We start from the raw sequence: 13,220 nt of genomic DNA, 5'->3' as shown, positions 1-13,220 counted from the left end.
GCATGCACGCACGCACACATATCAAACCACATTTGCACTTACAGTCAGAGGATGATTCCACGCTTACAATACATTATGTATCAGACACTTTTGCACGTTTACTTGTACAATACAAAACCACAAATCTACACCTGTACAATAAATTCAAATATCTAAAAGTAACAGTTCGGAAAAAAAAACCCAACTGGGCGTCCATACACTTACGCCTATTGATCGCATCAAGAGGGGAGAGAGAGACAAGACAAGACAAGACAAGACAAGACAAGACCACAAATTATTTATTTCGAGGATAATTGATAAGCACTGGTGTGCTTTTTTTTACATCCAGTTCCCACCCTGAATGGGGTCTACACTACACAATACTAAATAAAATGGAAGCATGGTGTTAGTAGAGATACATATCGGAGGGAAAAAAAAACAAAGAAATATTTTTAAAAAAACACAACAACAACAACACACACACGTGCGCGCGCGCACACACACACACATGGCATACATGACAGAGACAGACAGACAGACAAACAGACAGACCGACAGACAGACAGACAGAGACAGAGAGAGACAGAGAGACGGCGAATCACACACACACACACACACACACACACACGCGCGCACACACACACACACACACACACACACACACACGATACGACACAGAGAAAGAGAGAGAGAGGGAGGGAGGAAGAGACAGTGGGAGCGGGCGTGTCACACAGAGATAGAGTCAAAGATACAGAGTCACAGAGATAGAATCAAAGATACAGTCACACAGAGATAGAGTCAAAGATACAGAGTCATGCAGAGATAGAGTCAAAGATAGTCACACAGAGATAGAATCAAAGATACAGACTCACAGAGATAGAGTCAAAGATACAGAGTCATGCAGAGATAGCGTCAAAGATACAGAGGCACACAGAGAGATAGAGTCAAAAATACAGAGGCACACAGACAGACAGAAACAAACCGAACAAAGCTAATGTCTATATTAATCAACTTCTAAACCGAACAAAGCTAATGTCTATATTAATTAACTTCTAACCTGTAGAGATTTCGCAAATTACAGAAATGCATTCATCAGGAAATTTAAAGATAAAACAATACACCTCTCCAAAACAAACTCCTGTCGGACTAATGGCAGCGCTCGGGGTTTTTACACCCATTTGAAACGCACAATCTTCCGGGCGGTTGAAATGAGAGTGTCACGTGAAGCCAATTGGAAACTGTTTTACGAGTGCACGCGCTGTCGCAGAGCATGCGCGTTGACAAAACTAAGTTGTCAACATCTCCTTTGTCCTCTCTCTCTCTCTCTCTCTCTCTCTCTCTGAAGCATGACTCATCTTCGTATTTGGGTCATGTTCGTGGGCTGTGTGCTTGCACAAGCTTAAGTGTTGTTGCTCTGTGCGAAAAGCGACGTTTCCTTTGGGTTGTTGTTGTTATAGATTTCTTTACGATGTGAAATTTTACTTCATTTTCCAACAGATACAAGAAACAAACTATGCCCTGTGCACTAGCTACGAACTGTGGTATGAGTGTCTTTCGACTGTGCCTCAACAGACAGAAAGTATCTTTGACACATGAAAATAAAAAAAAGCGAAAACAAACCAAAAAGAAACACATGAGCGAACAATAAGTTTCAAAAGAAAACATCCCCCTCTGTTAACTCCTCATCTCCCCTCTCTTTCCCATGCTCTCTCACACAGTTCTCATCATCTTCGTTAATTCTGTGCCTTCAACGAACCCTTTCAATATAAATCATTCACACTTGTTGCCCACAAACGTGTTGCACACGTGTGTGTTGCATATAAGTGATTTTGATTGGTCTTTCATGAACACACTGGTCTTGCATGCGGTCTTTTTGTGCTTGGTGTGTGCATTTTGGTGTATAAGAGAGAGAGGGGGGCTGCAGGAGGAGGGCTGGAGGGGGTGGTTGCGGGGCAGATTCCGCATAAAACGTTAAAAAAAAAAAATAATGCTCAAGACCAAGGCCAAGAAACCAAAGCGACGTCATTTCACTTTTCGTTTGTTTCTTTCTTTTTTAATTCATCCCATCCTAACCTTCTTTCTTTGTTTCTTTTTTTTTCCCTTTTAATGTTTTGTTGTTGTTGTTTCTACGATCTGATATTACAACATAACAACGATGGGGGAAACCCCAACCGAGTCTTTTTCGAAAGCTTGCCGGGGAACTAATATCAGTTATGGTGGTTTGGTCAAAGCTTCCCTTTAACCACCCCTCGACCATTACCGAACGTCATTTGGTGTTGTTGTTCCTAACTCCCGGCAAAACAACAACCATGGGTGTTTAGGGGTGGAAACCTCGTGTCTTTTTTCAAAGCTCAGCCGGGGAACCAACCAATGTTGTGCTGGTTGTATACCGTCGCGATTATCTCTGCCTTGACCACGGGTTGTCATTAGGGTAATGGTCCCTCTCTGGTTTTCCTCTCTCCCATCACTAATAGCGGCCGTCATGGTGTAGAAAAAAACAAACACGAGGTAGTTAGTTAATGGCCAAAGCTTCTACTCTTAACTCCTCTTTCTCAACCATTAGCAGAAAGTCTATACAATTCTGCACTGGCTCGGGAGAACACTGCTGCAGTTGGCTTATCATGCACAGGTATACACGTTTTGTTTTGTTTTCTTCTTCTTTTGTTGTGCTTTTTGGGAGGTTCTTATTCTCGCTCTACATCATCTTATATTCTTTTTCTTTTTTAGCTCTGTGAGGAGTCACTGGGGCGCTGCACTGAAGAACTGTTCACTAGGTTCCTTCGGGTGTGTTAGTTGTTGCCAACGCCCGAGTCTCTGCAAATGGCCGAAGCTTCTCTCTAACTATACGACTTCTCGAATATTAGCGGAAGTCCGTTCGCTCTAGTTTGTCATTGTTGTTTTTAAACCCCGACATCTCAACCACGGAAGACATCAAGCCGAATCTTTTCGAAAGCTCAGCCAGGAAACTAATTAGTATCGGTGCTAGCAGGTCGTATCCCGCTGCGATTCTTTCTGCCGTGATCACGGGTTGTCATTAGGGTGATGGTCACTCTCCGGTCACCTTTTTCCATTACTGAACAGTGACCGCCATGGGGATAAAAAACAGAGGAGATGGGAGCAAATGGCAGTTACCTGATGGTCAAAGCTTCTCTCTTAACAAAAAGACAGTGAACAAAAGACAGTTAATGACCAAAGCTTCTCTCTGATTCTGACTCCTCTCCGACCATTAGCATGATGTCTATTTAAGTTTGCGTTGATTCAGCAGGACACTGCCGCAGTTTGCTTATTATACACAGGTACGTATATACATATATATATATATATATATATATATACATATATATATATATATATATATATGTGTGTGTGTGTGTGTGTGTGTGTGTGTGTGTGTGTATTCTTCTTCTTCTTCTTCTTCTTTCACCAGGACACTGTTGCAATTTGCTTATTATACACAGGCACTTTTTTTTCTTCTTCTTCTACTCCTCCTTCTCCTCCTCCTTCTTTCAACATGACACTGTTGCAATTTGCTTATTATACACAGGTACACATATCTCCTCCTCCTCCTCCTCCTCCTCCTCCTTCTTCTTCTTCTTCTTCTTCTTCTTCTTCTTCTTTCTAGATCCGACATTACATCCATGGAGGAAACCCCCGATACATCTCCAAAAGCTCAGCCGGGGAACTAACCAATATCGGTACTGGCCGTATCTCGTAGCGATACTCTCTGCCCTTGCCACGGGCTGTCATTAGGACCCCTCTCCGGTCCCCTCTTTCCATCATGTTAGACCGTCATGGAAAAGAATACAGGGAACAAAAAAACAGTTAATCAATGGCCGAAGCTTCCTCCTCCTCCTCCTCCTCCTCCTCTTCCTCCATTAGCAAAGTCTATACAGAACACTTCTGCTAGTTGGGTTATACACGATGTCTTCTTCGTCGTCGTCGTCGTCGTCGTCGCCCTTGTCGTCATCGTCGTCGTTGTCCTCCTCCTCCTCTCTTCCTCCTCCTCCCTTAACTTTGTGAGGAGTCACTGAGGCGCTGCAGAAAAGATCTGTTCGATAGATTGCTCCAGGTCTCTCGGTTGAGCGTCAAACGCCTAGGTCTCTGCAAATGGGTTTCCGGTCCATTTTATGAAGAAAAAAAACAACAACAACAAAAAAACAAAAACCTGTCCATGCAAGCAGAGGCCGTTGTTCCTTTCTCTTTGTTTATTTGCTTTTTGTTGTTGTTTTGGGGTTTTTTTGTTATGTTGTGGGGTTGGTTTTTTTTCTCTTTTACTTGGTTTCCCTCGGTTCAGTACATTCATGTGGAGATAACTATATATTAGGAGGCAGGCAGGTAAAAGGCGTGTTGGATGGTAGCTGGACTGGGATGAGAGGAGCAGAGGGTGGCGGAAGGGTAAAAAAATATTATTAAAAAAAAGATGAGGAGGATGAGTGAGTGGGGCGTGGGTGAGGGGGGGGTTAAAAGGTTAAAAGGAAGCTATTAGTTATTTACTTCACGAGGGCAGAGGAATGGGGGAAGGGAGCAGAGGAGGCAGGGGTGTGTGTGTGTGGGAGGGAGGGGGGCTGTGATGTAAAGTCGGACAAAGAATGTTCGAGGGAAGGGAACAGTACATGCACAAGTAACCTGGGCGTGAATGAACGCGGGAACAAAGTCGCCGATGAAGCTAGTTGGCTGGACTGGTTCCAGTACAGCAAGGTGCATCCCTTATGTGCAGCACTTGTCCGGCCCCTGTCATCAGCGCAACGAGGCACACCGTTTGTTTTCCTGGTGCTTCCTTCTGCTTGTCAGGGAGCGTGCACTGCGGGATTGGGGGCGGGGGCGGGGGGCCCGGGCGGGGGGGGGGGCACATTTGAATGGCTTGCCAACTTGTTTATGCTTGTGGTGACGTTAGCAGTGAGAGATCACAGTTGCGGGGCTTCTTCCTTCAACCCTCATATAATGATATACATCTGCAGGGAGCTGGGGTCGTGAGGTGGTGGCGATGGCATTAGTGGGCAACATGGGCTACTTTGGGTGTGGGTTTTTTTTTGTTTTCATTTTGTACTGTTTTGCTATTTATTTAGATGTGGTGAAGTCGTTGTGTGTGTGTGTGTGTGTGTGTGTGTGTGTGTGTGTGTGTGTGTGTGTGTGTGTGTGTGTGTGTGTATGTTTGTGTGTGTGTGTGTGTGTGTGTGTATGTTTGTGTGTGTGTGTGTGTGTGTATGTTTGTGTGTGTGTGTGTGTAGTGTAGTGTAGTGTAGTGTAGTGTAGTGTAGTGTAGTGTAGTGTAGTGTATAGTGTAGCGTTTGATCGATCAGAAAATGAAGCATATGGTACGTTTGACACGTTACAGTTTTGGATGACAAGGTTTCTGTTCTTTGTTTTTGCATAAGAGAAATTAAAAGCATCACCAACTCCAACAGTGGCAGTAGTAACAGCGGCGACACCAGCATCTTTTATCATAATGCTTTTTTACTACGTCCGTTCGCTTCCTGCTTTAGGGAAAGAAAAAAAAACACGCTCACTGTCAGAGACCGTCTCTGTATATCATTTTTCCTTCTGTAGTTGGGGATTTCTATATGTAACGGTACATGAATTAACGACTAAATACGAGGGAGAACAGCGGTCGAAGATGGGTGTTTCTATTATCGGCAGTGAAGTCTTGGCCTGGAGGTAACGCGTCCGTCAATTAAGCGAGAGATTCTGTGCGCACTGGTTCGAATCCCGGCAGAGTTGCCAGTATTTTTTTCCCCTCCACTAGACCTTGAGTGGTGATCTGGACGCTAGTCATTCGGATGAGATGATAAACCGAGGTCCCGTATGCAACATGCACTCAGCGCACGTAAAAGAACCCACGGCAACAAAAGGGTTGTTCCTGGCAAAATTCTGCAGAAAAATCCACTTCGATAGGAAAACATAAAAAAAAAAACTGCAGGAAGGAAAAAATGAAGAAAGGGGGAAAAAAAAGGGGGGGGGGGTGCTCTCAGTGTAGCGACGGGCTCTCCCTGGGGAGAGCAGCCCGAATTTCACACAAAGAAATCTGTTGTGACAAAACAGGGTAATACAAATACAAATACTGTCAGCAACAGCAGCAGAAATCGCAGTATTGGAGGTTATGGAACCCAGCAAAAATAACAGATAGTGACAACTGTAATGGCAGTATGACGTCAACTAACCAACCAATGATTATTACAGCACAACATCCTTCCGACCACCTGGCTGCAAAACAAACAGAGGAGAAACACAGCATCTTTCGTTTCCAGAAACGCCAAAGCGCGAGACTGAGGCCGTCATTAGACAACACCACCATCATCATCATCATCTCTTCTCATTTCTCCATTCCCAAAAGGAGAGTTCTCAAAGTGCCAATCTATCCCAACAAGGCAGACACATCATTAGTCCCGCGGACTTAACCAATAGATGTAGATTCACAAAGCCGTGCATTATTAGCCCCTAACCCAGCGACTCCCGCACACTTCATAACACCTGCCATACACTTAACGCACGGCTCCTGTCCTACCATTTATGACAGCCCTACCCCACCTGCCTCACCCACCCCAACCCCCCAACCCCTGCACACACACACACACACACACACACACACACACACACACACACACACCTTCAGAGGCACGCGCGTGGTCAGTTCCATGCCCACCCAAACCTCCACAAATCATAATCATCGGCAAATGTACGACCGACCATCACGACGGTCGCACAGCACACATTACAGTACTAGCTAGTAACGGGTCTTTGTCGGCAATTAGTAAATTGGTGCTTCTTGGTCGCGAACGTGGTGGTCCAAGGCCAAGCGCCTCTTTGTCTATTACTGTTATTTATATGCTTTCAGGCTCGCCCGCACACTGCTTTGGGAACAAAAAGCAGTTCATTGTGTGAGAGACCGTCCATGTTAAGGTGGGTTTTGTTGGTTTTTTTGTGTGTTTTTTTGTTTTTTGTTTTTTGTTGGGTATTTTTTTCGGGGGGGGGGGGGGGGGGTTCAGGGTCGGGGATGTCTGTTGACGGCTGTACCAGAACGAAATGAGCACCGTTAATGGGTGTTGTTCATTTGTCGTTCTTTGCGGCTCCACGGCGTGTTCTCGTAGTAAACCCCCGCCCCCCCCCCCCCCCCCCCACGCCCCCGCCCCCCTCCCCCCCCCCCCACGACCCCCACACACACCCTCCTCCTCTACCCGCATATCTTTTCAGTCTTGCTATTATCAGACATCCCGCACTGTTCTCATCAACATCCTTCTCTCTCTCTGCCATACACATCTCTCCGTGTCTCTGTCTGTCTGTCTGTCTGTCAGTCTCTCTCATTTCATTTTCTGTTTGCACATATGGCTGGATGTAACAAGCATATACATGCTTTCTCAGCTTCCCCCATTCATAATGTTCGTTCGTTCGTTCTCTCTCTCTCTCTCTCTCTCTCTCTCTCTCTCTCTCTCTCCACACACACACACACACACACACACACACACACATGAGGGCCACGGACTGGGCAGCACCACACGCATGCAGTGTCAACACAGCTCCAATAAAATTGACACCTCCAAACATATTTTCCCCCTTAACTCCGGATGTTCCGATGCTCTTCCTGTAGTTCTCACGGAACTTCCTGTCGCTGACTTGAAAATGAGAGACAGGCAGACAGATAGACAGACAGACACAGAGAGAGACAGACAGACAGACAGAGACAGAGACACAGAGAGAGAGACAGAGATACAGAGAGAGACAGAGACAGACACAGAGAGAGACACAGAGTGAGACACACACACAGAGACACAGAGTCAGAGAGTGACACAGAGAGAGACAGAGAGAGAGAGAGATAGACACAGAAAGAAACAGAGAGAGGCAGAGAGACAGAGACAGAAAGAGACAGAGAGGGAGAGACAGACAGACAGACAGACAGAGAGGGAAGACACTCCCTTGTCCTTTTCGCCCAATATTGCTATGGAGGGAACTACAATTCATTGCTGCAAAATCTTATGCTCAGATATCCTCTCTCATGATGATGGAGAAAAAAAATAAAGAGAGGCTGTGAGAGAGGGGATGGTGGGTGCATGAGAGAGAGAGAGGGGGGGGGAGATTGCAGGAGGGGGGAAAACGGAGAGACAGAGACGGAGAAAGAGACAGAGAGAGAGAGAGAGATGCTAACAAAGAAGGCTATCAAATCCCTATTGCTGTGTGAAATCAAACTCCATTGGGTCTTTTGGGGGTTGTGTGTGTGCGGGTGGGGAGGGTTGGGGGGGGAGGTGGGGCAGGGTTTGGGGGTGGACGGACTCTGCGAGTCGATGGGATGGGCAAGGGGGGGGGGGGTGAGGGGAGGAGGAACATGTTGAGGAGATGATGCTGAGGAGTGAGTGGAGGGTCGGGGGGGGGGGGGAGGTGTGGTGAGGGGGATAAGAGGTGAGGGTGAATGAGAGGGTGGAATGGGTTGTGGGTGGTAATGACAGTAATTTATCTGCAGCTCATATCCAGCCTCTCATTGCTGTTCAAATGGCGCAAGTTATTACCTCACACAGAGCGGACATGAGGCGAGGGAACGGAGAGACAGACACAGATGACCGCCCGGCGAGTTCGTTCGTTCTGAGAAGTCAAGTGACATGACATGCAAGCGCAACCGATGTGGAAAAAGATAATATTCTCCTCCTCCTCCTCTTTCTTCTTCCTCCTCTTTCTTCTTCTTCTTTGCCAAGAGTCAACGGGGCGTTGCACACAAGAACTGTTCACCAGATTCCTCCAGGTCTGTCCGTTGTGTGTCAAAGCCTGTGACCCTGCTAACGGTTCTCCCTTCCATCCCGCAATGCTGTCAGTTTTATTTCTAGCCCCCGCCCCCCTCCCCCCACTTAAAAAAAAAAATTCTGTCTTCCCATTCCCCCCCCCCCTTCCCCCTTAATAATTCCTAGGTGCATTGTTGTTGGGTTGTTTTTTTTTGCGAGACTACTAGATCTTGGTACGTGGCCATACCAAGGTTGTTTCGCTCTTCTTAAACTGATGTCAGCAGATCTTCGTTCCGGTCAATATAAATGTGCTGCTTGATCGTTTGGCGCCCTTGTTCATTGGTGGTGCGACCAGTACATCTCTCGTTTACTATCATGCCATAGTACTTCATCTCCATGACTTGGGCTCTTATTTCCTAATTAACCGAGAAAATCCATGTCTCGCATGCATAGAGGTAGGTGTAACATGCCGGTGCCATGCAGGAGCCGATTTTGTTTTTCTTGGATATGTTGTCTTTCCGAACTGGTTTCAGCCTGGACGGTGCCGACATTGTCTTTGCTACCATTGAGAGGGTTTCTGGTTTGGATACTTCATTGCTGGTGATGAATCCCAGACAGGTGAACTGTTGAACGTATCAGCAAATATGGTGGTGTTGTGATTTCCATGTCATATCTTGTCGATATTTGATCCAGTCTTTTTAACAAGCTTGGCGAGATCTTACTCTCTGCCTGCCACGCCATCGATGTCATCTGCAAAGCGAAGGTTCGTGATAGTTCTTCCCGCAATGTTGACTGTGCTGATATGATCTTCAAATGCTTCAGCCATATATAAAACTGTACCGGGAACAGACAATAGCCTTGACGAACACCCACTGAGTAGGGAACCACTCTCCTACAGCACTCTGTGTGAGTACCGCAACTGGACGCTTTGGAGAAAGGAAAAATTCGATCAGCAAAAATTCAGCAAATAGACAAATGAATGAATTAACAAGAGAGGCAAGGCCTTCAAGACTCACTTGTGATACACTTTTTTTAAAATCCAAGCTTTTTATGTATTGAGTATAATTTCAAGATGTAATGTTGAAGATGAGAAAGATCAGTTGAAAGCAAATTAAGTCCCCTAGCATTAATTACAGAGTAATTTCCCTTCTTAACTATCTGCACCAAAACGTTTGCAAAATGAATAAAACTTCCATGCTTAGCAAAAGAAGTTCCTGTTTGAACAAAAAATGATAATAATGACTGCTCTTGTTGTTGGGTCAGAATATCAGATCAAAGTGCCAAGTTTAGATAATACAAAAAAATATAAATATAACAGTAAATGTAGTTTGCATATAATTAGGCTTCATTTTTTATTTTTTGTGCCCATCCCAGAGGTGCAATATTGTTTTAAACAAGATGACTGGAAAGAACTGAATTTTTCCTATTTTTATGCCTAATGTGGTGTCAACTGACAAAGTATTTGCAGAGAAAATGTCAATGTTTAAAGTTTACCATGGACACACACACACACACACACACACACACACACACACACACACACACACACACACAGACAACCGAACACCGGGTTAAAACATAGACTCACTTTGTTTACACAAGTGAGTCAATAAATAAGGTAACTAACATAAAATGAAATAAAAATTAATAATCCTTCCTCTGGGTTTAATCATTTCTTTGAACAAACTTTAACCGAAACCTTATATTCTTTTACTAATAACCTTTCCATTGTAGCAGTACTATTTCCTTTTCTACGAGAAAAAATATTGAAAGGAAAGGAAGATACTGGTTGATAACTATCATACAACATCTGTGTTAATTAAACTCGCACCCCCCCACACACACCCCCTCGCTTATAAACTTCATGGATGGATATGTACCCACGAAAAGTGTGAACAAAAAAACTGAAACAAAAACTGAAAGCATGATGTGGAGAAATGAAAAAAAGAAGTTGCAGCAGCTGCAGTACAAACAACAGCAGGTAAGAAACCCATATATCCTAACAAAAACAGCACATCAAACACATTCGGTCGGTCAGGAACTGGAGTCATGTCTGTCCACTGCCCTCCCCCCCCCCCCCCCCCCCCTCCCCCCCCCCCACACACACACACCCACCCCCACTCTCCCGACCCCCCTTCACCCACTCATTACTCCCCCCCCCCTCCCCTATCCCACACAAAAAAACACGATTTTAGAAACAACTACCAGAAATACATACAAACAGAATAAAACACAGCCAACGTGAACTCTGAAAGTTAATAATCATCATTAATACATACACACAAACACAACAAAACATTCTAACATACACACACACATGCGCGCGCACACACGCACAACACACACATGCACACACACACACACACACACGCGCGCGCGCGCGCGCACACACACACACACACACACACACACACACACACACACACACACACACACACACACACACACAGCGAAATATAAAAACATTCTCTGCAAAGCAAACAATCACAACACACACAGATGCACAGAGAGAGACAGAGAGAGACACAGACACAGAGAGAGACAGAGACAGACAGACAGACAGACAGAGAGCGCATAACATGAAGACAAAGGACAGGGGCAGCTGTGATCATTTTGAAGGCAAACATCCTATGGACCCGAACAATATCAGGACCCAATCATGGCAATGGGACTTCGTGGCCTGCTACGGAACTGAGCACTAGGGAGGTAGTTATTCCCCTTGCATAGCCTCCACGGGCATCAATACTCGACAGAGAGACAGAGAGAGAGAGAGGGGGGAGGGGGTACAAAAAGAGGCTTTGATGAAGTCATTCCTGCACGCACTGACACAAGAAACACATGAATATTACCTCATTGCTCCAGTGAAAGCACGTATTTCTAACATCATTTCTGCACAACAACAGCAGCAACAACAACAACTAAATAAAAAAATCTGAGTCGGCCGTTTTAGGCGTGGGAAGTGATTTTACTTTCGTAGCAGATTTCTATATTTGCAGATTTGTAATTGCCATTCTCAGTCCCTCACATGAATCCCCCAGTTCAGTTTAAAAAGTCTCTCATCAAAACTCATAGTACTGTCCGTTATTGACTAATGTGCTACTTGAACTTCTGCTGGCTGTATGTGTGCGTGTGTATGTGTGCTTGTTAGTGTGATTGTTTGTGGCTTGTTAGTGTGATTGTTTGTGGATACGTTTGTTTGTGTATTGTACGTCGTGCCTGAATGCATGTATAGCTGTGTGTTTAAAACTTTTATAACAAACGCCACGAACTCCCTGGTTGATGTACTACGAGTCAGTCTGCATCATTATTGATATCATCATTGTTATTTGCGGAAACTTAAGATACAAAAAGAGAGAAAATAAATATCAAAACAATAATTTTTAAGCTGTTGTACGCTTGTGACAGACTGCCAGTGATTTTGATGTGAGTGATAACTGGCTGTACGGTTGTGACAGATTGCCAGTGACGTTGAAATGAAACGGCAACAAAAACTGCAAGGTAACAAATCATTTGGTTTTTTTTTTTTTTCATCTGTTCAAACATCTGTTCAAATAACAAACAGATAAATTAGATACTGCTTAGCAGTGTGTCTGCCGCTGACACCACCACACTACCACTGTCATCTGCGATTGACAATGCTGTGTGCGTGGATAAAAAAGAGAAACAGAGATGGACAACTCAGAACTCGGAACTCAAAACGTTTGTTTTTTTATTCAAGGATCAATAATTCAGGCATGGCCTATTCTTCCAATCTGTCCTTGAGAGAAAGTGACAGAGAGACAGAAACAGAGGAAGAATGAGAGACAGACAAACAGAGCAGGGAGAGAGGGGAAAGAGAGAGAGAGAGGGGGAGAGTGAGAGATAGAGAGGGACAGAGAGAGACAGAGACACACAGTGAGAGACGGACACTGACAATCTTTTATCGCCATTAACAACACTATCCTTGGACAATAATATATGAACAGAAAGGGAGAAAGCACAGAGAGAGAGAGAGAAAGCTGGAAGCAGCAAGGCTTCCGAGAGCCGAGCCCTGTTTGTTGATGAGGTCATAAGGCACAGGACCATCACCTCTCTGCACGTGCACACAGACAGACAGAAGCACAGCAACACACCATCTCTTGACAGCTAACGGCGAGAGGATGACGTCTTCCCCAAGGTGTGGACTGACAAATCGGCGGGTCATAAAGCCCGTTGAGAATGATGATATGGGGTGGAGGGGGAAGGTTATGGGCTAGGGTGAGGGTAGAGAAAGGGAATCGTCTGCACAAAAGACGATTGATTTCTCACTGTATGCCACTCCCCTCCCCTCCCCCTTTTCAGACCCCTTCCCAGGCTCATTGTACCATCCGTCTCCATCCTCCTCTCTCTCTCTCTCTCTCTCTCTCTCTCTCTCTCTGAGCAGAAAGACACTATGATCAAGGAAAACAAAACAGCCAAATGTTCACACACACACACACACACACACACACACACACAGAGAGAGAGAGAGAGAGAGAGAGAGAGAGAGAGAGAGAGAGAGACAGAGAGAGAGACAGAGAG

General features: G+C 45.1%; 1 protein-coding gene across 1 annotated transcript in view; it reads right to left on the bottom strand.

Moving 5' to 3' along the window:
• LOC143275304 (uncharacterized) overlaps positions 1-13,220 on the bottom strand; it is a 641,085-nt gene that overhangs the window by 440,442 nt on the left and 187,423 nt on the right. The window lies entirely within an intron of this gene.

The sequence above is a fragment of the Babylonia areolata genome, chromosome 2, assembly GCF_041734735.1.
Source record: "Babylonia areolata isolate BAREFJ2019XMU chromosome 2, ASM4173473v1, whole genome shotgun sequence".
Taxonomy (NCBI): Eukaryota; Metazoa; Mollusca; class Gastropoda; order Neogastropoda; family Buccinidae; genus Babylonia; species Babylonia areolata.
This window is presented reverse-complemented; position numbering and strand designations above follow the sequence as displayed.